The sequence below is a fragment of the Jaculus jaculus genome, assembly GCF_020740685.1.
Source record: "Jaculus jaculus isolate mJacJac1 chromosome Y unlocalized genomic scaffold, mJacJac1.mat.Y.cur SUPER_Y_unloc_5, whole genome shotgun sequence".
In the NCBI taxonomy this organism is placed as follows: Eukaryota; Metazoa; Chordata; class Mammalia; order Rodentia; family Dipodidae; genus Jaculus; species Jaculus jaculus.
Window position 1 is genome coordinate 92,828 of NW_025423390.1, and position 23,164 is coordinate 115,991.

Consider the following 23,164-nt stretch of genomic DNA (forward strand, 5'->3'; position numbering starts at 1 on the left):
ATATGGCAATTTTATCATTCATATATAAATATATATATTAATAACATGAATTGCTAATAATAGGACAATATTTGGACCTCCTCTGTTTTGCCAAGATTACTATATTATTTCATAAGCATGAATGATAACTCATTGTTAAAAGTTGCTTGCCTACAAGGCTTATCCACACCATGGCTGTCTTGACTTTAGCTAATGAATAACCCCACTACATATGAACCTTATTCCTCAAAAAGGAGGGTATGTGGGCTGGAGAGATGGCTTAGCAGTTAAGCGCTTGCCTGCGAAGCCTAAGGACCCCGGTTCGAGGCTCGGTTCCCCAGTTCCCACGTTAGCCAAATGCACAAGGGGGCGCATGAGTCTGGAGTTCGTTTGCAGAGGCTGGAAGCCCTGGCGCACCCATTCTCTCTCTCTCCCTCTACCTGTCTTTCTCTCTGTGTCTGTCGCTCTCAAATAAATAAATAAATAATTTTTTTTTTAAAAAAAAGGAGGGTATGTGCAGAGGGTGATGCACAAGAAGGACGCTAAAGATGAGACTGACATGACTATATACACTGTGTATATAACAAATAATAAACCTGGCAAGTTATAAGAATTTGGCAAGACCCACACTATTAAAAAATGTTGTATTTTGTGTACTGAGTTCTGTTGCATGCCAAGCTCTGGTCTTTCAGAGTTTCATAACAGTAAATTGTGGTAGTAAGAAGAACTTTCAAATTGAGTGGTCTCTGCACATGGTGTCTGGCTCTTAGTCCCTTTGCTGTCTTCTAAACTCACTGTTCACAGTCTTGGGATTATGGCTCACAATGGTCATTCCATTCCCTTCTAGCTTACCTGTCAGTCAGTGTTCCCTTGTCCAACCTTCCCTTTTTCATAACAACCCCTTTCCACCTGTTATCTCCCACCCAGATGCTGGCAGATTAACTAGTCATGTGCATTGATTTTTCCTTCATTTCAGCATTCCAGTGTGGCTCAAAAAAGGGGGGAGGGGTCCCTCAAGTTCTTACCTGCATGTAGCATGCAAAAATCTGGTTGTTTGTTGTTGTTGTTAGTTCATCTCATTCTGTCTGGTATTTCTTGGATTTATTTTTCCATAATGGCCCCACACATTGCCATAGCAAATCCATATCTGAAGATAAAATTTGCATGAACACATTGGTTTGTACTAAGAATATCATAGACATTCTTTGTCTACCAAAATGCCTCCTCACTTTAAACCTGTAACTTGGGTTATCCTCTACCACAGAGGAAAACTGAGAATATGCCTAAGGGTAGTTACCTATTTCTTCTGAATAATCTGTATAGTTATCTAGCTTTGCCACCCTATATCCTCTTTTCTGCTTCCAAATCCCTTCTTTTGCTGCCCTCATTATAAACTCTTTCCTTTGTTCTTATGAGTCATTTAAATTACTGTGTGCTAGTGGAAACAAAAACTAAATCATCATTTTCATATACTGTCAAGAGTTTAATATCATTGATACATTATGGACATGTGCAGCACAATGATTGCAGACTTATTCCCCTACTTTATTAAAAAAATGACTTAGGATTCAGGTCATTCTTTTTAGACACTTGTTTCCAGGATTCCAGTATGGTCACACACACACACACACACACACACACACACACACAAATCAAATAAAAAACTAAAAGAAAAATAAATAGGGTCCCTCAAAATATTACCTGCATGTAGCATGCAAAGATCAGTTTTGTTTTTTGTTTTGCTTTTTTGTTATTTTGTTTTTTGTTTTGTTTTTCTTGGATTTATTTTACAATAATGGCCTCATAAATGGCCAAAGCAAATCTACAAGTGGTGATAAAATTTGCATGAACACGGTGGTGTGCATTATGAATATCATAGGCATCCTTTGTCTACCAAAATGCCTCCTCACTTTCAACCTATAACTTGGGTTATCCTCTACTCCAGAGGACAGCTGAGAATATACCTAAAGGTAGTTAACTATTTCTTCTGAGAAATCTATCTAGTTATCTACTATTGCCACCATATGTTCTCTTTTATGCTTCCAAATCCGTTCTTTTGCTGCCTTCATAATAAGTCCGTTCTTTGTTACAGTGAGTCATTTAAATTACTGTGTGCTAGTGGAGGTAGATTCTAAAGCATAATTTTGATGGACTGCCCAGAGTTTATTATCACTGATACATTATGGACATGTGCAGTACAATGACTTAAGATTCACTCCTCTTTAAGCAAAAATGATTTGTTTTCAGCTCATTCCATTTATATATTCTTATGATTTTCTAGTGCTGGACAATAATAACCTCATGCAATATTCACTTAATTTGTACATGTTCATGAGGAATAAAACATCTCAACTGTATTGCATTTTTCCAAGTTTAACATGGGATGTCTCTTAGTAGTAATTCAGTTTTAAATTCATTTCTTTGTTTTTTGAACCACTTTTCAACATAGGCATTTTGTAGTGATTTTGCATCATTGTGAACAACATTCCTGAAAAAAAAAAAAAATCAACTAATGGGGTGAAAGAGTTATATTGCCTCATGGTTTCAGATAATCAAATAACATCATGTCAGGAAAGGTTGGCAGAACGGTTGAGTTATGGTTATTGGGAACTGGGAGGTTGTCTGTGCAAATTGTAAGGGAAGCAGACAGCAGGCAAAAGTAGGGCCAGATGAAGACTTTCAGGGGCTCATCCTTGTTTACTTACTTCTCACAGCCTGGCATCATTGGCTAAAGTCTCCATCATCTCAAGGACAGGGCCAACTGTCATGGAGCAAGCATTACAACATGAGTCCTGGGGGAAAATTTCATGTTAATATAATAACAGGGAATGCTTAATTCCTTACTTAATTGATTGGCATACATTTTATAGCTTTGGAAAGTGCACTGTAGAATTCCTTAAGTTCAAAGCCCTCTACAATGCTACTATGACCCATGTGGTATCAGGGGTTATGCACATAGAATGAACTGGTGCTCCTCCGCAAAGGTGATGTGAGCCCTGATTGTAGAGCAAGCATACAATAGCAATAGAAGGACATGTACCCAACTCTGGGAGTCATGAGAAAATGACTTGGTCTTTACAGTCATGGGTATAGAAAAGCCTACAAGAGGGTGTTTGCTGACATTCCATTCCCAATAGGCAGCCTTATTATAAACTTGGTTCCTGGAGCCACTGAAGCAAAATTGTAGCCTCTGTGTCAAATACACAGATATGGGCATCTTATCAACTGGGAATTTTACAAAGTACTTAAATGGTAAAAATAAAGATTGTGTCCGCAAGAGATATATGAGATTCTGGGACCCTTCATAGCACAGAAAACTCACCATGGACTCTTGAGATTGGACATTAAGATCTTCCTTGATTTTATTAGAGGATGTGAAATGTGTAGTCAGAAATAAACTTGTGACTGTACCAAATGCAGTTTTATTTAGCCCTAAAAATATAACTTCCTATGATATACTTATAGATGAATTTGAGTGGCATGAGTTCCTGACAGTATTTACAACCATTTTTGAAGTGCTTTCAGTTATTCCATGGAGGTCATATTATGGCAATGTCAACTTCTGTCAGGCATACCATGTTAGATCAAAAGATTTTAGTAAGCATTGTTAATGTGGAATATTCATATCTAATGCCATTCATATATACACTGTGGAAAAATCCAAGTGATTTTATTTAAAAATTATCATCTCATATATAGTTCATGGTGTGAACACATACTGAATCTCAACATTGAGAAATTACATTTAATTAACACATAAACAAGACTCTGGGTTCCAGATTTCCAACAACAATGGCAGATTTCTTCCTCTTTGCAATAATACTTACATAGAATTTAAGTTATAAATTAAGCTTTAAATAGTTTAAAAGGTCTCATGACAAGCTCTGGGTAGTTACTTACATTATAATTGCATACATATTTTTATTGCAAATGTCTTATTTACAATTTTGTTACTATTATAATCTCCATGATTTTATGCCTCCCTGAACCTAAGGACATATTTGAAGTGAACAAAAATAGCATCAGTTTGCTGAAGGCAGTTGTAAACATTCCACTCGAAAATATTGCAAAACTGCTTAGCTTAGAAAAAAAGTTTTTTTTTTTTTTCTGTTATGGAAAACACATGAGTAACATGCTATAAAGTGTAAATGCAGTTTAATCTCATCTCTGTATTTTGACAGGTACGTGCCACTTCCATGCACATTTGTACATAAAGTGTTTTGGAAGAGACTCAACACAGGCATGGAAAGAGACTGGTCCCCAGTCTGTACAAATGGTGCCTTGTGGTGAACAGTTATGGCGAACAGGTTATGGACCAGAAACAAGTGGGTGAAAGGGGACAAGGACGATTTGCCAGAATCCACAGCTCTCTGAGTCCAAATTGAATGAAAAATAACCCCTCCCCCCAAAGAGACCCCAAATCTAACCCACAAGCAGCACCCTTCCCCCACCAGAACTGTAGTACAAGGGAAGAGCAGGGCAGCTTTGCCAAGGCCATGGCGCCCTGCATCCTGGTCAAGGGAGCTAGTGGATGGGCAGGGGCTCCCCAACAGTGTGGGTAGTGGGTATGGAATACCAAAATAAAATGTCAAATAAGTTGTATAGGGTCCAACCATGGGGCAGTGAGTCAGAACCAGGCTGGGGGAGAGGTTTCTGCGGGGTCAGATCACTGCTGTCACCACCGCTTCCCTGGGAGCCAGTTATTTTGCCATTGCCTTCATTGCTACAGCTGCCTTCGCTGTCTTGGACTACAGCACCGTGTTCAGGATGGCTTCTCCAAACTCATACTTCTGCTCAATCTCCTTGCCAAAGTCTCCCACAGCCAGAGGAAGGTCAACCAGGAATTCCCCACTGTCCTGAAGCAGTGACAGCTACCTGTTCTGGATGCCAATCAGCTGGAAGTCATTCCTCTTGACATTGGGGACATCCATGTTCTGAGTTGATGGGCAGATATCCTCGTATTTCTTCACAATAAAGATGTCAATATGAACTAGGTGAACCTTGGCATGGCCATGTTTGACAGTCTCCAAAGTAGACATTACTACTGCTTTACATGGCTGGCCTTTAAACACCATGAAGCCATTCTTCCATAATGCTGAGCACCGCATGGGGAAGGAGGTTGAGGCCCCTGCAAGAAACTCTTGTGCACTAAGCCTCTAGTGTTTTAAGATCCATAAGAATCTTAGGTAATAAATTTGAAACTTAGCAGTGCAATATGACTAAAAGTTGGAAATCTATTGAGCATGGTATTATTCATTGTTATAAAACATACAACATGGTATCATTTAAATAAATTGACAGCTAAGCATTTCCTGAATAAAAAGATGTTTTAAAAATGGGCAAATGTGCATGAATTATTTTTGATGATACTAGCTGTAAACAGGTGAGCAGAAATCTGTATCCTTAGAAATTACTTTTGCTTAGAACCCTTTTTTAAAGCTTTTCTGATGTTGTTGTTGTTCATTTATTTATTTATTTGAGAGCGACAGACACAGAGAGAAACAGGCAGATAGAGAGAGACAGAGAGAGAATGGGTACACGATGGCCCCCAACCACTGAAAATGAACTCCAGTCACCTGTGCCCCCTTATGCATGTGGCTAACATGGGTCCTGGGGAATAGAGCCTCAAAGCAGGGCCTTTAGGCTTCACAGGCAAATACTTAATTGCTAAGTTATCTCTCTAGGCCTGTAACTCTTTTATAATTTTCTAATGTATTTTTTTGTGTTGGCTCTTAACTTGTTTTGCCATAAATAGTCATAATTACCTTTGTCCTTCTGTTTTACTTCTAGTTCTGTTGTAATCCAAATTTTACAGGAGACATTCCCCATCTCTTATTAAGAACGAAAAAAGAGTTGGAGTTAAAAATGCTTCTCAAGTGACTGCTTCATTGCTCCCAGAATTCAACTCTAACCTCAGAACAGACAGTAACATGGATAATCATAAGTGTGTTGTAGTTGTTGAAGCTAGTGAACAAGGTTTGTTTTCCACCTAAGCAAATGTAATTGTGCCTCAGATAAACAAGGTGTTCAGTGCCCAAGGGATTACTTGTACAAATCATCCAATCTGAAGAGATTTTTGTGCTCCCTCTTCAGGTTTAGTTAGGCCATTGGAACAAATGCCCTTATATCAGTAGTCTGATTTAACTCATTTCACCAATTTTTTATATGTGCTCCCACTGCAAACTCTGAAGCATGTGAAAACATTGCTATTTCACTTCCATTTCTATGCCTCTGTTTCAAATTGTATCTCCCTTCTATAATGCTCATTATTGACTGCCAAAGGACAGTCCACTTGATTACTGGTCTTCCTAATTTTCTAGTCAACCAGTCTTATTATTACAACCTGCAACTAGCAGACAACCCATGGTTCCAACCCCCAACATCCAATGTGACATCCACTGCCTCACATTCAACACCAGCTTAACAACTGTCTTTAATATTGCAGTGTCATTCTGAGGACAAACGATCAGTCACTACGAAAGGTTTTACACAAAAATCATAGGTTAAAATTCATGTTTACAAGAAGTTGAGAAATAATTCTCTTATTTGAACTATAAAATTACATGGGTTCTTATTCCTAGTTCTGAAGATCAATACAAACATGAAGTAAGAGGGGGGGATGAGGGAAAGAAGGAGTCTAGAGGAACAGGAAAGGAGCTGTGGCATAAAGTATGTACTTAAGACAGGTAAATGAAGGTATGATGTACGTGAAAGAAATTGTGATGATGAACCCATGAGTATGTAGAATGGACATATATCACAATTCAATGGAATTATATTATATTTCAGTGACAGGCTCTTATAGTATTTGTCATATAGTATATAATATTTGACAGAAAAGCTGGCAGGCCTCTTTTATGTAACTTTAAATGGTTTTAAGAGGAGTATGTAATAACAATGGGGAACAGAAAGCACCAAGTTCAGAAAGTAAAAATGGAGTGAAATCACTGAAAATTAGTGAAAGCATTTGTGTGTGAATTAGAAATGTTGTGAAGGTAAAATATGAAATGAAATCCATGACTGGCTGACTTGCATTAATTCTAAATATAGTTAAAAGACTTAGCTAATTCTATGATTAGAATGAGATCTCTAAAACTAAATTTGCATCAGTTAAAAGACTTTCATGTCCACTAATCATGATCATATCCGTGGTGCCATCCATTCTGTCTCTATTATGCCCTGCTACAGATTCATGACATTAAGGATCTTGTTCCTATACCCAACTTTATACTTTCTCATGTACTATGACTGACAAAGTCCATTAATACCTTAACATTCTTTTTAAAAATCTTTTTTGTTTATTATTTATTTGAGAGTGACAGACAGAGAAAGAAAGAGAGTGAGAGAGAGAGAGAGAGAGGGAGGGAGGGAAGGAGAATGGGCGCGCTGGGGCTTCCAGCCACGGCAAATGAACTCCAGATGCTTGTGCCCCCTTGTGCATCTGGCTAATGTGGATCCTGGGGAATTGAGGCTTGAACCGGGGTCCTTAGGCTTCACTGGCAAGCGCTTAACAGCTAAGCCACCTCTCCAGCCCACTTTAACAATTTTTTACTTTCCAGTTTGTCTTCTTTCCTACTACTGCTCCTCTGGAGCTTATTCAGGAAAATTTGTCTAAAAATCTCATTGAAATGTGGGAATTGTTATGCATGGCAGAGTATACTCTTCACATAACCCGAGACAGGTCTTTTCTAAGCAACCTCAGGAACTGTCCAGTAAAGTAACTCATATGCCCTGACACAATGCAGACTTACCCTGGAACAACACAGCTTTTGCATGTAATACTACTCATGTGCTCTGAAATGGCACCGGTCTGTCCTGACCACCTCATTCTGTGACTAAATGTGGTCTGGAGTGTGACAACTCACACATACCCTGACCAAGCAAAAATTCTAAAACATCTATAACTGTGACTGTGAAATGTCTCATGGAGCAACTCATGACATGACCTAAAGTACCAAACACAATATCTCATAAATTTTCTTCATTTCCTGGCAATTGTGCCAATGAGCTGTGACACACAGACTTCTCCAGAAATATGCATTGCATGGACTCTTGCCTCTTGCCTGGCATCTTTCTCTTACCTGGCCTTGCCATGCCTCTAGCCTTTCCATGGCTAGCCTATTGTCTTACCTTGATGTGCCTCTTGCCTAGTCTTGCCTTCCCTATTCCTTTGCAGTGCCTTCCACTTCCCTTCCTTCATGCCTAGCCTCTTGCCTCTTCATTATCGTCTTCTCTTCCTTGGCTTTTGCCTCTTGTCTCTTACCTGGTGTTGCCTATTACCTGTCCTCACCTCTTGCCTTGACTTCCCCTGTCTTGTCTAGCTTGACCTCTCCCCTTCCCTCACCTCTTGCTTTTCATGGCCTCTTTCCTTGACTTGCTTCTTTCCTTACCTCACTTCTCTTCTTGACTTCCCTTGCTTCTTGCTGCTTTCTTGGTGTCTGGCCTCTAGTCTTGCCTCTTGTGTCTTGCTTGCTCTCTTTATTTCCTGATCTCTTTCCCTGAATGACACCTTGTCTTGACTTGCCTCTTACTGGCCTTGCCATACCTTGCCTTTCCTTACCTCTTTTCTTGCCTTGCCTCTTTTTTTGCTTGCCTGATCTCTCTTGGCGCCTCTTGCCAATTCTCTGGCACTTTTCCCTACCTTGCATGTTGCCTTGGATTACATTCTGCCTTGACTTTCCTTGCCTGGTCTCTTAAGTTACCAGGCCTCTTACCCCTTTAGAAGCCTTTTTCTTGCATGGCCTCTTCCCTTGCATGTTCTCTTTCTTTGCCTCAACTTGAAGTAATTTTTTCCTTGCCTTTCTTTGCCTCCATCTTTCTTCTCTGCCTCTTGTCTCTTGGCTGGCTTGTTTCTCTTTCCTTCCTTGGGGTCTCACCTTGCCTTACCTCTTGTCACTTTCCTCTTGTCTTGCCTTACCTCTTGATTCTGTCAGGAGCCATAGAGCAAAATCCTCTCCATTTTGCTTGGGCCTGTTCTTAAATGGACTCACTTGTTAGAAAGCTGGTCCATCCAGCTTGCAATTAGGAATGTTGGTCAGCAGACTGCTTGCAGAATCTTATCTTTTGCCAAAGGCCAGTTTATGGTCAGGCTGTTAAGCCATTGAGGTCAGGCTGTTAAGCCATTGAGGCATAGTTAGATAAATGCTCAGTTACATCTCCTCTAGGCTCCCTAAGATTAGATAAAACCTGGTTACATCTCCTCTAGTTTCCCTAAAAATCCCTCAGCCCTAAATCATGTCAGCCAGCTTAACTCCCCACTTTCTTCCCCTATATAACCACTGTGTAAAAAATAAGAATCTGAAGACCTTGATCAGAACATAGACTTGGTCTCCTTCTTTGTGTCTCTTGTCTTTCATCCAGGTTAATTTCCCCTTGGGTCCTTGTTTGACTCCCCACTGGCCAGGGAAGGTTGCCTCATCTCTTGATGCTTTTCTCTTACTTTTCTTTGGCTTTTTCCTTTCCTGGCCTCTTGTTGGTGTGCTGGTTTGATTCAGGGATACTCCATAATCTTAGGTGTTCTGAATGTTAGGTTCCCAGCTGATGGAGAATTGTGAATTAACAACTTCTTCAGATAGTGGATTCTTGAGGGTGGGCTTATGGGTTTTATATTCAGTTTCTACATGTGATTGTGGAACACTCCTTTTCTTTTTTCCACCTTATGTCAGCTAGAGGGTGTTCTCCCACTTCTTCTCATGCCATTGTTTATCCCTGCCATCACGGAGATTCCCCTCAGTTCTCTAAGCCAAGATAAACTTATTTTTATCCCACAAGCTGCTCTTTGTTGGGTACCTTTTCTGCCAGCAATAAGAACCTGATTTCAAGAGTAAAGTTATACTGAGCACTGAGATTGATGCTAGACAACTGACTATGTGGCTCTGGCCTTATGGAGCTGATTTTCAAGAGGAATGTGGGAGGATTTGAAACCATGTCCAAAGGGATGCCTTACAGTGCCATATGGACAGCTTGATGGACTATTCTGTTCAGAGTTGAAAGACAGAAATGCAGTAAGAACTATGGACTGTGAGGTTTGGATTATGAGGATGAGAAAAAGCTTTCCTTGGGCAGGGCTACCAGTTTGAGAAACTTTTGTTATGGTAATGTCCTGAGAAGTTGCAGAGGTTTGTCTGGCATAGAAATAAATTGGGTTGAGCAGAGGGCTATGGTATATAGAGAAAAAACTATATATTTGTGTGTGAAATACTGCCCATTGAGCTGCAAATGAGAAATTACAACCATTGAGAATGGGCAACTTCACCTGCATTGGGGCAACAGAAAGAATTTAGGCTCTTTTGAAGGGAACTGGGTGCTCAAGGGATGTCCTTTTCTTCAAATCTGCTTTATTACACCATGCATTAGCAAATTGTCATCCTACCTGATATTGTGGAGTATAATAAATGCAAGTAAGAGAGGGCCACTGAGTTTGCAACACACTCTTGTGTTTTGAAATGGCCAGTGGCAGTTTGAACCACATTTTTTTCTGGATTCTTGAAAGTAGACTTGATGTGCTATGAAGTTGAAATGAGGATTGCACTGGAGACCCAGTCAAGATGCCAAGACCATGAGCTTGCTTCTAAGGAAAGCTAACCCTGGAAGAATTTTCCAGGCTTGTGAGTTACCTGGATGGAGGGGTGGAATTGGAACTCTAGAGACTGACATGGTGACTTGTCTCAGGCTAGAGTTGTTAGACTTGGACTTATAGAGATTGATATTTGCCCTGTTTTAATCTGGTATTGGGTGAATGTTTCTTCACTATGCCCAATGACATCTTTTGCAATGTGAATGTTTATTCTGTGGCATTATAGTGTTTGCGGGATGTTTTGTTATCATTACTAACTTATAATATGTGGAACTATGTGGATGTTTGGACTTCTTTGAGATTGATAAAAACTATGGAGAATTTTTAAATTGGACTGGATGTATTGTATTTTACATCATGTATGGATATCAGGTTATGGCATCTAGGGGCAGAATGTGGTGGTTTGACTCATGTGTTCCACCTTAATCTTAGTTGTTCTGAATGCTAGATTTCTAATTGATGGAGGTTTGATAATCAATCCCTTTTGGAAACAGAATATTCCTGGAGGCAGACTTACAGGTGTTAGGGTTAGGGTAATGGTTAGGGTTACTTTGTTTCTCTTTCTTCTGTCTCTGTCTCTCTCTGTCTCTCTGTCTCTCTCTCTCTCTCTCTCTCTCTCTCATAAATAATAATAACTTTTTATTGACAACTTCCACATATATAGACAATATACCATCATCATAATCCCCTCCCACATCTTAGCAATTATAAATAATAGTACTTGAGCTCGGAAGATGGATTAGTCACGAAGAATACTTCCAAGTAAAGCCTAGCAATCTAGTTTTCATTACTTACTGCCCATGTAAAACCATATGCAGATAGTGACTCATATGTCAGGAGTTTTGTTTTAATTTTTAGTGTCAACAGGTCCTGGTGTACCTATTCTCTCTCTCTGTCTCTCTCTCTCTCCAATAAACAAATAATTTCTTTTTTTTAAAAAAAAAAAGGAGTGGGCGAATGGATAACCAAGCTGATATATCTACACAATGGAATTCTACACAACAGGAAAGAAAAGAAAATGACACAATGAAATTTGAAGAAAAATATTCGAACCTAGAACATATAATTCCCAGTGAACACATACAATCACAGAAAGATAAATGTCACATGGTCTCCCTCATCTTTTCCATTGCTCTAGCTTGTAACTCCCTGCACCAGCAGGTGGATAACATCCACAATGAGCTTTTGATCAGAGAGACCTACAAGGTTTCCCAAAAGTGGGCAGATTTCTGTACAAGTACTTGATGACCCACCAAAAGTTAGTCAAAAAATTCTAAGTCTAAAACTCCATAAGCCATTTGCCTGGAACAGGAAGTGAACTGGCTACTATCTGGAAGGGACTATTCCCCAGAGTGTTGATTCATCTAGTGCCATAAAGTGGTACATGATTGAATAGGGATATTGACCAACATCTGGCCAAGCAACTCAATGTCTAAGCTACCCCGCAGCAAACAAACTAATGTGATGATCACCCAGGTGCAATAGTGGCAAACAGACATGATGGGTAACCAACTGCTGTTTATTTGGCTAAGTGATCTGCTGAGTAGTACAGAACCCATAGATGAAGCTGGGAAACAAGTCAGAACCATATACAAAAAATGAGCTCGCTCTCCACTATCAAGCTCCCATGAACTGTGGGCTTCACTCTCCATTGGACAATTTTCTTCTCTTTTTCAGACAAACACAGATCCTGACAAGAGAATCAGCCTGTCATACCTCACTAGGGCTCCAGGTGAAATCAACTGTAATTAGAGAAATGAGGAAGAATGTTGCTTTCTTGGTGAATGTGATGCCACAAGAAGAGTGAAGGAGATAGACACCAAACCTTCAAATCCTACCAAACCAGATATCCAGAGACAAAGAATCCCCAAAGACCGAAAATGAACCCAACATGGCTCAGGGAAATTTGTGGAAGAGGGGACAGAAAGATTGTTTGAGAAAAATGTGGGTCATTATGTGCAGAAACATTGCCTCGTACCCATAACTGAAAGCTATCTTCACAATTCATGACCTATATTGCCCAACAAAGAGGCTCCCTGTGGATGGGGAGGACAAGGAGGAGGGTAATGATGGTACAAACATGACTGGGTATACACTTTTTACGTAACTCGTAAAAAATTGAGGGGACTTGAGCATATGAAATCTTTGGCCTTTGTGATGGTTGTTAAAAGGAGAATTCAAAAACTGATTGTTTGGAACTATGTCTATTTTAGGGGATACATAGATTCCTGTGAAAATCCTTTTCAGTTAACCAGGAGGCCTTTAGAAGAATCCATTTTAAATTGAAAGAAAACATCCAGGTTCTATAGAGTTCTTTAGTGTTTAAAGTGCTGTCCATTAAAGCTCAGGGACTCTGGTTTGATTCCTCAGTACCAATATATGCCAGATGTACAGGTGGTGTATGCATCTGGAGTTTGTTGGTAGTTTGTGGAGGCCTTGCAAAGAAAAAAAAAAAAAAAAAAGACACAGCCAACAACTCACAAGAACTCCAGCTAGAGGTATGGGGACTGGCTCCAAGTTAAAGGTGTTTGGTTGCTTAGTCTGCTGTACCAGTTTCAATTCCTCAGTACCACTATAAGAAACATCCAAATGTACATAGTAGCACATGTATGTGGAGACTCTTTGCAAGAAGTCCTGCTGTTCCCATTCTCACTTATATTTTTTGCTATTAAATAAACAATTTAAAGAACAAAAGAAAAGGAAAGATAGAAAGCAAAAAGATAGAAAGAATGAAAGGGAAAGGATGTAAAGACAAGAGCCCATATATTTTGGGAAGTAGGGGAGATAGTAAAAGCAATGCATTTACCATTTATTGCCACAGAACCTAGTTGTGCTCCAGGTCAATGGGGTGGTGTTCTTCTCTTCAGCTAATTTTGCCAAAGGATGCAAAACTTTTTTTTTTTTTTTTTTTTGTGGTAGCCAAATATAAGACACAATTGAAGTTCATTGTAAGATGAACAATAGTATCTCTAACAATGTAACACAAGTAAAAGTTAATCATATACCCCCCATGTGACATAGAAGCAGGGATGTAATTACATGACATAAACACAGAGCAATACATAATATTAATCCGGCCTAATAACAACAAAACACACATATCACAATAGAATTTACAAGAAAAAGCAGATTGCAATGGAAGGCGTGGATGGACAAAAGAGTGAATTCGCTGATTCCCATGCTCATGGGTAACCTACCAGTCCCACAACTCCCCAAGTAGATCTCTTAGCCAGAGTCCCAGCCTCTAGAAATAACTGCAGGTAAGGACAACCAGGCCAGTAGTTTCATCTGCTCAGGTAGTAACAGGCCATAGCCAGGAAAAACAACTTTCTGCACATTCACAGATTCCTACCCAACCCCTCACGTGTCATCAGACCACCCTCACACTCCCAGCTTTGGACCCGGCTGTTCTGACCCCGACCACTGCAACTTCTTAACCAATCCATTTTGGCCCCCTCCCTGATTTTGACCCACCCAACGTGACTCCTCCCCTCCCCGTGACTTCCTTTGGACCTGCCCTGTTTAGATCAGGCCCACAGGATTCTAACCCTATCCTTTGCTTGGCTCCTGCCCTCAGGACTTCAGACAAGGTCTGCTACAGCCAGCTATGTCCCCATGCGACTTCCCTTCTGTGCCACTGTATTTCACCCACATATGGCTTCCCACCTGCTCCTCTATTTTCCATCACACTCTGCACAACTTCAGACCTGCTCTGCTGCACCCTAACCTGCCCCCAAGCATCTTCTGTCTGGCTCCATACTACACTGCCCTACCATACCCCACGTGACTTCCAACCCACTCCAATCTTTTCTGCCCCTGCCCTATGAGACTTCAGACTTGCTGTAGTGCAGAGGACATCCAACACACCAATCTGAACTCTTGCCCTGTCCACACATGACTTCCCACCCAATTTGATCATCATTGAAAAGAAAGTCTGAAATGTAGCTGGAGAAAAACAAGACATCACTTGAAGAATGGGTAACTACAATGTGGTATATCTACACAATGAAATTCTGTACAGCAGTCAGAAAAAAAAATGACACAATGAAATTTGAGGAAAAATGTTTGAACCTGGAACAGATCATTCTCACTGAACTTAGGCAATCACACACACACAAAAAATTGCCACATAGTCTCATTCATTTACAGCACCTAACCTGAACCTAACCAAGATACCTTACATACCCAACAAGCACCTCATGGACTAGACACTAGGATGGATGGGGAGTGAGGGAAGGTCATTGAAGGGGTGGGAAACACAAATCTAGACACAAATGACAATGGTATGGCAAAATTGTACTTCCTAAAAGACAGACCAAATGGCTGAACCTTCAACGGGCCCTTACAGGGAACACCTGGACCACAAGACAATGGAGACTGTATGATGAAGACTAACCTTAATCTTCTACAACTTCCCTCCCTCCTTCGCCCCCTCCCGCCCTTCTAACTCTTGTATATTATTTACCTTTTGGCCTCCATCTCTTAGTGGGCACTGACCTGAAATTATCAGTACCTGCATGTGGCTATCATCCACAATAAGCCTTTGATTAGAGAGACCTACAAGGTTTCCTAAAAGACAGGCAGATTTCTGTCAAGAGTACATGGTGACCCAGCAAAGGTTAGTGGTTAAGACCCTACTGCTGAAGACACCTTATGTTGTTGGCAGGAAGTTGGAAGAGAGTCAGTCCCTAGACAGTCAGTGTGTCTAGTGCCAGAAGGTGCTACATGGGACTGCTCTTGATTTGCCTATTTCCTCAGTGTTATGGGACCCATAGCTGGAGCTGGGAAACAAGTCAGAACCATATCCAAACATAAGCCCACTCTCCAATATCAAGCTGCCATCATCTTGGGCTAAAAGAGGGTCTATATCTATTTAATTCTCTATTAAAGAAAAGTATGGGTTATCTCATTTGTCCAGGTGCTAACCTAGTCTCCGTTGGAGAACATTTAAAAGTAACCACATCAGAATCACTTCAAAGTTCCCAGTGGAAAACCTGAAAGACATAAGGGTCTTGAACGGAATACTGCAAAGTCTAAGAACCTAAGGCTTCAACGGCCTTAGTTGACCCACCAAAAGACACAAGATAACAGGGTAGATCAGAAAATTAGACTCTTCAAACTGTTTTCTTCAAGAAGTGCATCTCAGCACTAAAGACAAGACACCTCCTCTGGGTGAAAGGGTGGAAAGTGATATTCCAAGAAATGGGAATAAAAAACAAGGAGGCATAGTCATAGTAATATCATATAAAACATACATCAAACCAAAAATAATCAAGAAAAGAAAAAAGAAAAAGAAGTCCAGTTCCTACTTATCAAGGGAATAGTCCAGCGAGAGGATGTCACTATCATCAATCTTTATGCACCAAACAAAAGTGCACTATAATTCATACAACAAAGCCTACTGGACAATAAAAGAGAAATAATCAGCACCACTATCATAGTTGGCGATTTAAATACACCATTATCACAATAGATAGATCATCTAAACAGACTCAACATGGAAGTGAGAGCTAAACAAAACCATAGAACATTTAAACTTAACAGATATCTACAGAACATTCCAAATGTTCTCCAAAAACCCAAAGCCAGACTACACAATCTTCTCAGCAGCCCATGGAACATTCTCAAAAATGAATATATAATAAGTCATAAATGCTGCCTCACTATATTTAGGAAGATTGACATAATCCTGTGCATCATATCAGATTACAGTGCTATATTGCTAGAAAATAACAACAAAATACCAAAATTTCTATCAGATCTTACAGGACACGATGAAGGCAGTTGTCAGGGGAAAATTCATAGGATGAAATACCTTCATACAAAGACAGGGAGATCACAAATCAATTACTAACCATCCTCCTAAAGGCACTAGAAAAGCAAGAAGAATCCAAAACATAAAACTCCAGATTGAAAGAAACAATTAAAATGACAGCAGAAAATAGTGAATTGGAAAGTAAGTACAAATCAGGAAAATTGATGAAACAAAGAGTTTGTTCATTGAAAAAGTAAACCAGATTGACAAACCCTTGGCCAATTTGATCAAGCAAAAAAGGGGGATTATTCACATTAACAAAATTATAAATGGAAATGGAGAAATCCCAACAGACAGAGGTGAAATTGGGAGAATTATCACGTCTTACTTCAGAAGCCACTACTCCACAAAATTGGAAAAAGTGGAAGAAATGGATAAATTCCTAGACATATACAATATGCCTAACCTAAACTGAGAGCACATTAGTCTCCTAAAAAACCTATCACACTCATCAAAATTGGCAAGGTCATAACAAACCTTTCAAAAAAGAAGAGTCCAGGACTAGACAGATTCTCAGCTGACTTCTATTAAACCTTCGTGGAAGAACTGAAACCAATCTTTCTCAATCTATGCCACAAAATATGAGACCTGGGAACTCCTTCTATGAAGCTCCTATCACTGTAATACCAAATCCAGCCAGAAATACCAGACAAGTTAAACTACAGGCAAAAATGAAACTTTTTTAGATGAAATGTCTAAAAAAAAATCATGAAGAGGAATCAAAGAAGAAATGAAGGATATCAAAGAAGGAAACAAAGGAATTAAAGAAGAAATCAAACTTCTGAAAAAGAATACAGGAAACCAGCTTAATGAAATTGAAAAGTCATTACACAACATTAGTAAATATCTCTGAAGAATACATGCAGTAAGAAAAAACAAAACAAAACAAAACAAAACAAAACAAAAAAACTCTGTGGAAGTTCTCACCAGTAAAATGGATGAAGGAGAGAACAAAATATCTAAAGTAGAAGATGAGGTGCCAAATATAATATAGTCCAACAAAGAGCAAGGGAAACTAAAAGCAAGTTACAATTGGGTAATTCAAGATATACTGGAAACTTTGAAATGATTACACATAAGAATTAAGGGTAGTGCTGGAGAGATGGCTTAGTGGATAAGTGCTTGCCTGTGAAGACTAAGGACCCCAGTTCGAGGCTCCATTCCCCAGGACCCACATTAGCCAGATGTACAAGGGGGCGCACGCGTCTGGAGTTTGTTTGCAGTGGCTGCAGGCCCTGGCAGGCCCATTCTCTCTCTCTCTGCCTGTTTCTTTCTCTGTCAGTCACTCACAAATAAATAAATAAAAATTAAAATTAAATTAAAAAAAAGAACTAAGGGTATAATAGAAGGAGAAGAATTTCAGTACAGAGGCTTAATAGGTGTTTTCATAAAAGGCATAGAAGAAAATTTTCCCCAATTTGGAAAAGAATGCCAATGCAGATTCAAGAAGCTTTTAGAACACCAACAGAAAAAACATGGAGAGATTCTCTCCTTGCCACGTTGTAATTAAACTACTAACACACAAGTCAAAGCAAGTATATTGGAAGCAGCTAGAGAGAAAAAGCAAATTACCTACAAAAGCAAGACCATCACAATACCTGCAGATTACGGAACACATACTTTAAGAGCGAGAAGGGGTTGGAGTGATGTATTCCAACCTCTTAAAGATCACAACTCTTAACCAAGTTTATTTTATCCTGCAAAGCTACCTATTCAAATTTATGGAGAAATAAGGACATTCTAGAACAAACACCACACAGGGTCATGATATACAGAGACATTTATCGTACCAGTAACTGTGGGCTAACTCCACAATGCATGACCCATATACTTCTACAAGGAGGGGCCAGTGGGAAGGGGGTAAGTCACGGATGAGCTAAAATCATACCAAACTGCCTGTATTTGCAGAATAGAAAACTAATTTTTAAAAAGTAAAAATAAATAAATTTAAAAAATAAAATAAAATATGAAAAAAATAAATAAAATGAAAATGTATGACATCTAAACCATCTCCATAGAAAAAAAATTAAAGTTATTCTTTAACACTGAAGAGCACACAAAAGAGGAAATAAAATAAAATAATCCACATTCCAAGAACAGTTAAAGAAAAGAGTAATGGGAAAATGGGAAACACTTCACAATAAGAAAAATGGCAAGAATAAATTCATAACTTTCAATAGTAACTGCTAATATCAATGACATCAATGTAGCAACTAAAAGCCGAAGGCTTGCAGACTGGATTAAAAGACAGGATCCTGCAATTTGTTGCCTCCAGGAAATTCACCTCTCAATAAAAGATAGACCACACCTTAGGGTGAAAGGATGGGGAATATTATTTATAGAAAATGGGAGTAGGAAAAAAACAAACAAACAAACAAACCAGAGGTTGCTATATTAACATCTGACAGGAAAGAATTCAAACCAACATTAATGAGGAAAGATGTAAAAGGGTCATTTTGTACTGATTAAAGGAAACTCCACAATCCTAAACATACATGTACTTAACATGGGGGTCCACAGTTTCATCAAACACCATTAGACTTAAGATCATATATGACATTAAACTCAATAGTAATGGAAGAAATCAGTACCCCACTGTCATCACTTGAGAGGTCATCCTGGAAAAAAATAAATAGAAAGCCATCTGAATTAAATGATGCCATGGGGGGGGGGGGAAGGGGGAACTAACATATATTTACAGAGCATCCCATGCAAATGCTGCAAAAAAAATACATTTTACTCAGTAGCACATGGAACATTTTTGAAAATAGAACATGTATTAGCTTACATAGGAATTCTCCACAATTACAGGAAAATTGAAATAATCACTGGTACTCTATGATTTTAAAAATACACAATGGGATTAACTCCAAATCAGCAACACTGAAAGCTACAGAATGTAGAGAAATTCATGGAGACTAAACAGTACACTATTGAATGATCAAGGGGTAATTGAGAAATCAAAGAGTAAACCTAGTAAATAAGTAAATTCATAGATTAAAATTATGAATGCAAAACAACATACCAAAACCTTTGGCAAAAATGGAATCAGTCCAAAAAGGGAAATTTATAACTCTAAATGTCTATATTAAGAAATTAAGGAGGGACTTCTGGCCAAGATGGCAACTGCCTAGCTGTGCTGCAGATACCAGGAAAGAAAGGCAAGAAATTAAGGGTTATTAGGATCTTCCTGCCAGTGGGAGGGAACAGAGTGGGGTAAAACAAGAAATCACTATTCCCCTCTCGGTGGGAAGTCTACCCCACATAGAGCACTGCGCACCACACCCCAAGCTGCTGTGCTCCGACTGGGACCACCAGCCCATCGCGCAACAGCCAGCCCACTGCACTGACTGCGCAGGGACCTCTGCCACAGTGCTCTGATCTCTGGCACTGGCCTACCACACAGTGCTCCATTCGCACACCAGCAGGGGCAACCTCTGCTGTGATTAGGCAGCTGCCAGACACCGCACAGCTGTGCACCCATCGCTTGCCCGCTGGGCAGCCTCTGCTGTGTCCCAATCCCGTGCCCACATCAGCTGCCTCGGCACTACAATTGCATGTGCAGCAGGCCCATTCCCACAGCAAGGGCCACACAAGCCCACACTGAGTCACTAGTGCCAGCTCAGGTGACATCTCCAACCTGTCCATTGCCACGCATCCCCCACTCCCCTGAGGTGAGAGAGCACAGACTATTTGCAGGTCACAGTGTTCCCAGCCAGGGTTTGGGCAGCTTCAGGCCTGAAATCTGAATCCCCTTTCAAGCTCAAAGGCAGGCAGCTTTGGTGCATTACTGCGTGAGAATTCAGGCAACTTTGGTGCCCCTGACAGGCAGTAGATAGGTGGCTTTGGCAAGAGAGAGCAAAAAAAAAGGCTGCTTGCAACTGCCCCAGGTTGCCTTGGATTCTCATTGAGCTAGATCCCAGGCTGCTCCACCCACCTACTTGCCCAAACACTGACATGGGTAGACCACAGAGCAAAAGAAATAACATGAAAAATAAAATGAAAGATAATCCAGACAGATCACCCAATTCAACAAGGATTACAACTAACCAAAACATAGAAGAGTGTTTAGGATCAGAACATCAAGTGGAAGCTATGAGCAATGCAACCCTGACCAACCTACTGCTAGAACTTGCAGGAAAGCTACAAAGGACAGATAATCATGTGGATGCTACAATCACTAAGCGTGAGCAATATGACAAGTCACTGGAAGGAATTCAAAGAGAGCTAAGAGAGTTGAGGGAGAGTGAAAAATAAGAGGACCTTAAAAATCAGCTGGCCACACTAAATGAAAACATAAAGAAATGCAAGGATGATTTCCAAGAATCATCAAGAAAATCAGAAAATGAGGTGAAAAGGGAGCTGGACAGAGCAATGGAAGTGATACATAGGAAAGTAGTAGAAAATGCAAACTTAATTGAACAAGGCCAAAACTCACTAGAGGCCCTCAAGAATAGAGTCAGTGAAGTGGAGGATAGAAACTCTGATCTGGAAGACAGGATGGAAGAAACAGTTAGAGAGTCCAAAAATTTCAGTAAGTTCAAAAGTTCCTGTGAACAGAAAATGAGGGAATTGTGGGATACAATTAAACGTCCTAATATCAGAATCATTGGAATACCAGAAGGAGAAGAATTTCAGACCAAAAGCATGGAGAACTTATTTAACACAATAAGTGAAGAAAACTTCCCCAGTCTCTTAAAAGAAAGGCCCATCAAGCTTCAAGAAGCAAACAGAACTACTAACCAACAAGACCAAAGGAGAAACTCCCCAGGACATATTATCATTAAGACTCTGAACATTGACACCAAAGAGAAAATCCTAAAAGCAGCTAGGGAAAAACAGCACACCACTTTGAAAGAAAACCCCATCAGAATTACTTCAGACTTCTCAATGGAAATGCTGAAAGCTAGAAGGGCCTGGAATGATACCCTCCAAACTCTAAGAAACTATGGCTTCCAACCCAAACTACTCTACCTAGCAAAAGTATCCCTTATAATAGATGGTGAAAGGAAAACTTTCCATGACAAAACTCAGTTTTACAATTATATGAACACAAAACCAAACCTACAGAAAGTATTCTAGGAAATTCTCCACAGAGAAGACACAAATAACCAAACATAAATGCCTACAAGAAGAAGATCACAACAAACCAAACCCAGTGTAGACACAAAAAAATTTCAAATTCCATGAAAACACCAACACAACTCTATCACCACAACATGGCAGGGATCAAATCAAATCTCACAGTCATCACCCTAAATATTAATGGCCTCAATTCACCCATCAAGAGACACAAGCTAACAGGGTGGGTCAAAAAATTAGACCCCTCAATCTGCTGCCTTCAAGAAACCAACCTTACCACTAAAGACAGAAACCTCCTCAGGGTGAAAGGGTGGAAAACAATATTCCAAGCAAATGGGAATAAGAAACAAGCAGTTGTAGCTATATTAATATCAGATAAAATTGACTTCAAACCAAAAACAATCAAAAAACACAAAGAAGGATACTTCCTACTTATAAAGGGCACAATCCATCAATAGGATATTACAATCATAAATCTGTATGCACAAACACAGGGGCACCACAGTTCATAAAACAAAACCTACTTGACAATAAAACAGAAATAACCACCAAGACCATCATAGCTGGAGACTTTAACACACCATTATCAGTAATAGACAGATCATCCAAACAGAAATTTATCAGGGAAGTAAGAGAGCTCAACATAACCATAGAACACTTAGACCTAATGGACATCTACAGAACTTTCCATCCCAAATCCACAGACTATAAATTTTCCTCAGCAGCCCATGGAACATTCTCTAAAATAGACCACATACTGGATCACAAAGACTGCCTCCACATTTTTTAGGAAAATCGACATAATTCCATGCACGATATCAGATCACAATGCTATATTGCTAGAAATTAACAACAACAACAAAAAAACTCACCAAGAATCCCAATGGCAACTGGAAACTGAATAGCACACTCTTAAACAATAAATGGATAGTGGATGAAATAAAAAATGAAAATGCAAAATTCCTGGAATTGAATGACAATGAGAACACATAATACCAAAACTTATGGGACACAATGAAGGCAGTCCTCAGGAGAAAATTCATAGCACTCATTGCCTTCATAAAAAAGACAGAAAGATCCCAAATCAATAACCTAACCATCCACCTAAAAGCACAGGAAAAACAAGAAAAATCCAACCCAAAGAGCTCCAGAAGGAAAGAAATAATTAAAATCAGAGCAGAAATTAATGAACTGGAAACCAAGGAAACAATTAAGGCATTTGACAAAACAAAGAGCTGGTTCTTTGAAAAAATAAACAAGATTGACAAACCTCTGGCCAACTTGATCAAGCAAAAAAAGGAGAGACACCAAATTAACAAAATTCAAAATGAAAAAGGAGAGATCACAACAGATAAATGAAATTGGGAGAATCATCAGGACTTATTTAAAAAACCTCTACTCCACAAAACTGGAAAATGTGGAGGAGATGGATAAATTCCTAGGCACATATCATCTACCAAAGCTAAACTCAGAGCAGATTAATCACCTCAATGAACCCATCACACTCATGGAGATTGAAGAAGTAATAAAAAACCTCCCAAAAAAGAGGAGTCCAGGACCAGATGGATTCCCAGCCAAATTCTATCAAACCTTCATGGAAGAACTCAAACCAACCTTTCTAAAACTGTGCTGCACAATTGAAGAACAGGGAAAGCCACCCAACTCCTTCTGTGAAGCTAGTATCACCCTAATCCCAAAACCAGGTACAGATT

General features: G+C 39.6%; 1 pseudogene; it reads right to left on the bottom strand.

Moving 5' to 3' along the window:
- Positions 1-4,679: 4,679 nt before the first annotated feature.
- Positions 4,680-19,784, bottom strand: LOC123457233 (annotated as a pseudogene).
- Between the last annotated feature and the right edge of the window lie 3,380 nt (positions 19,785-23,164).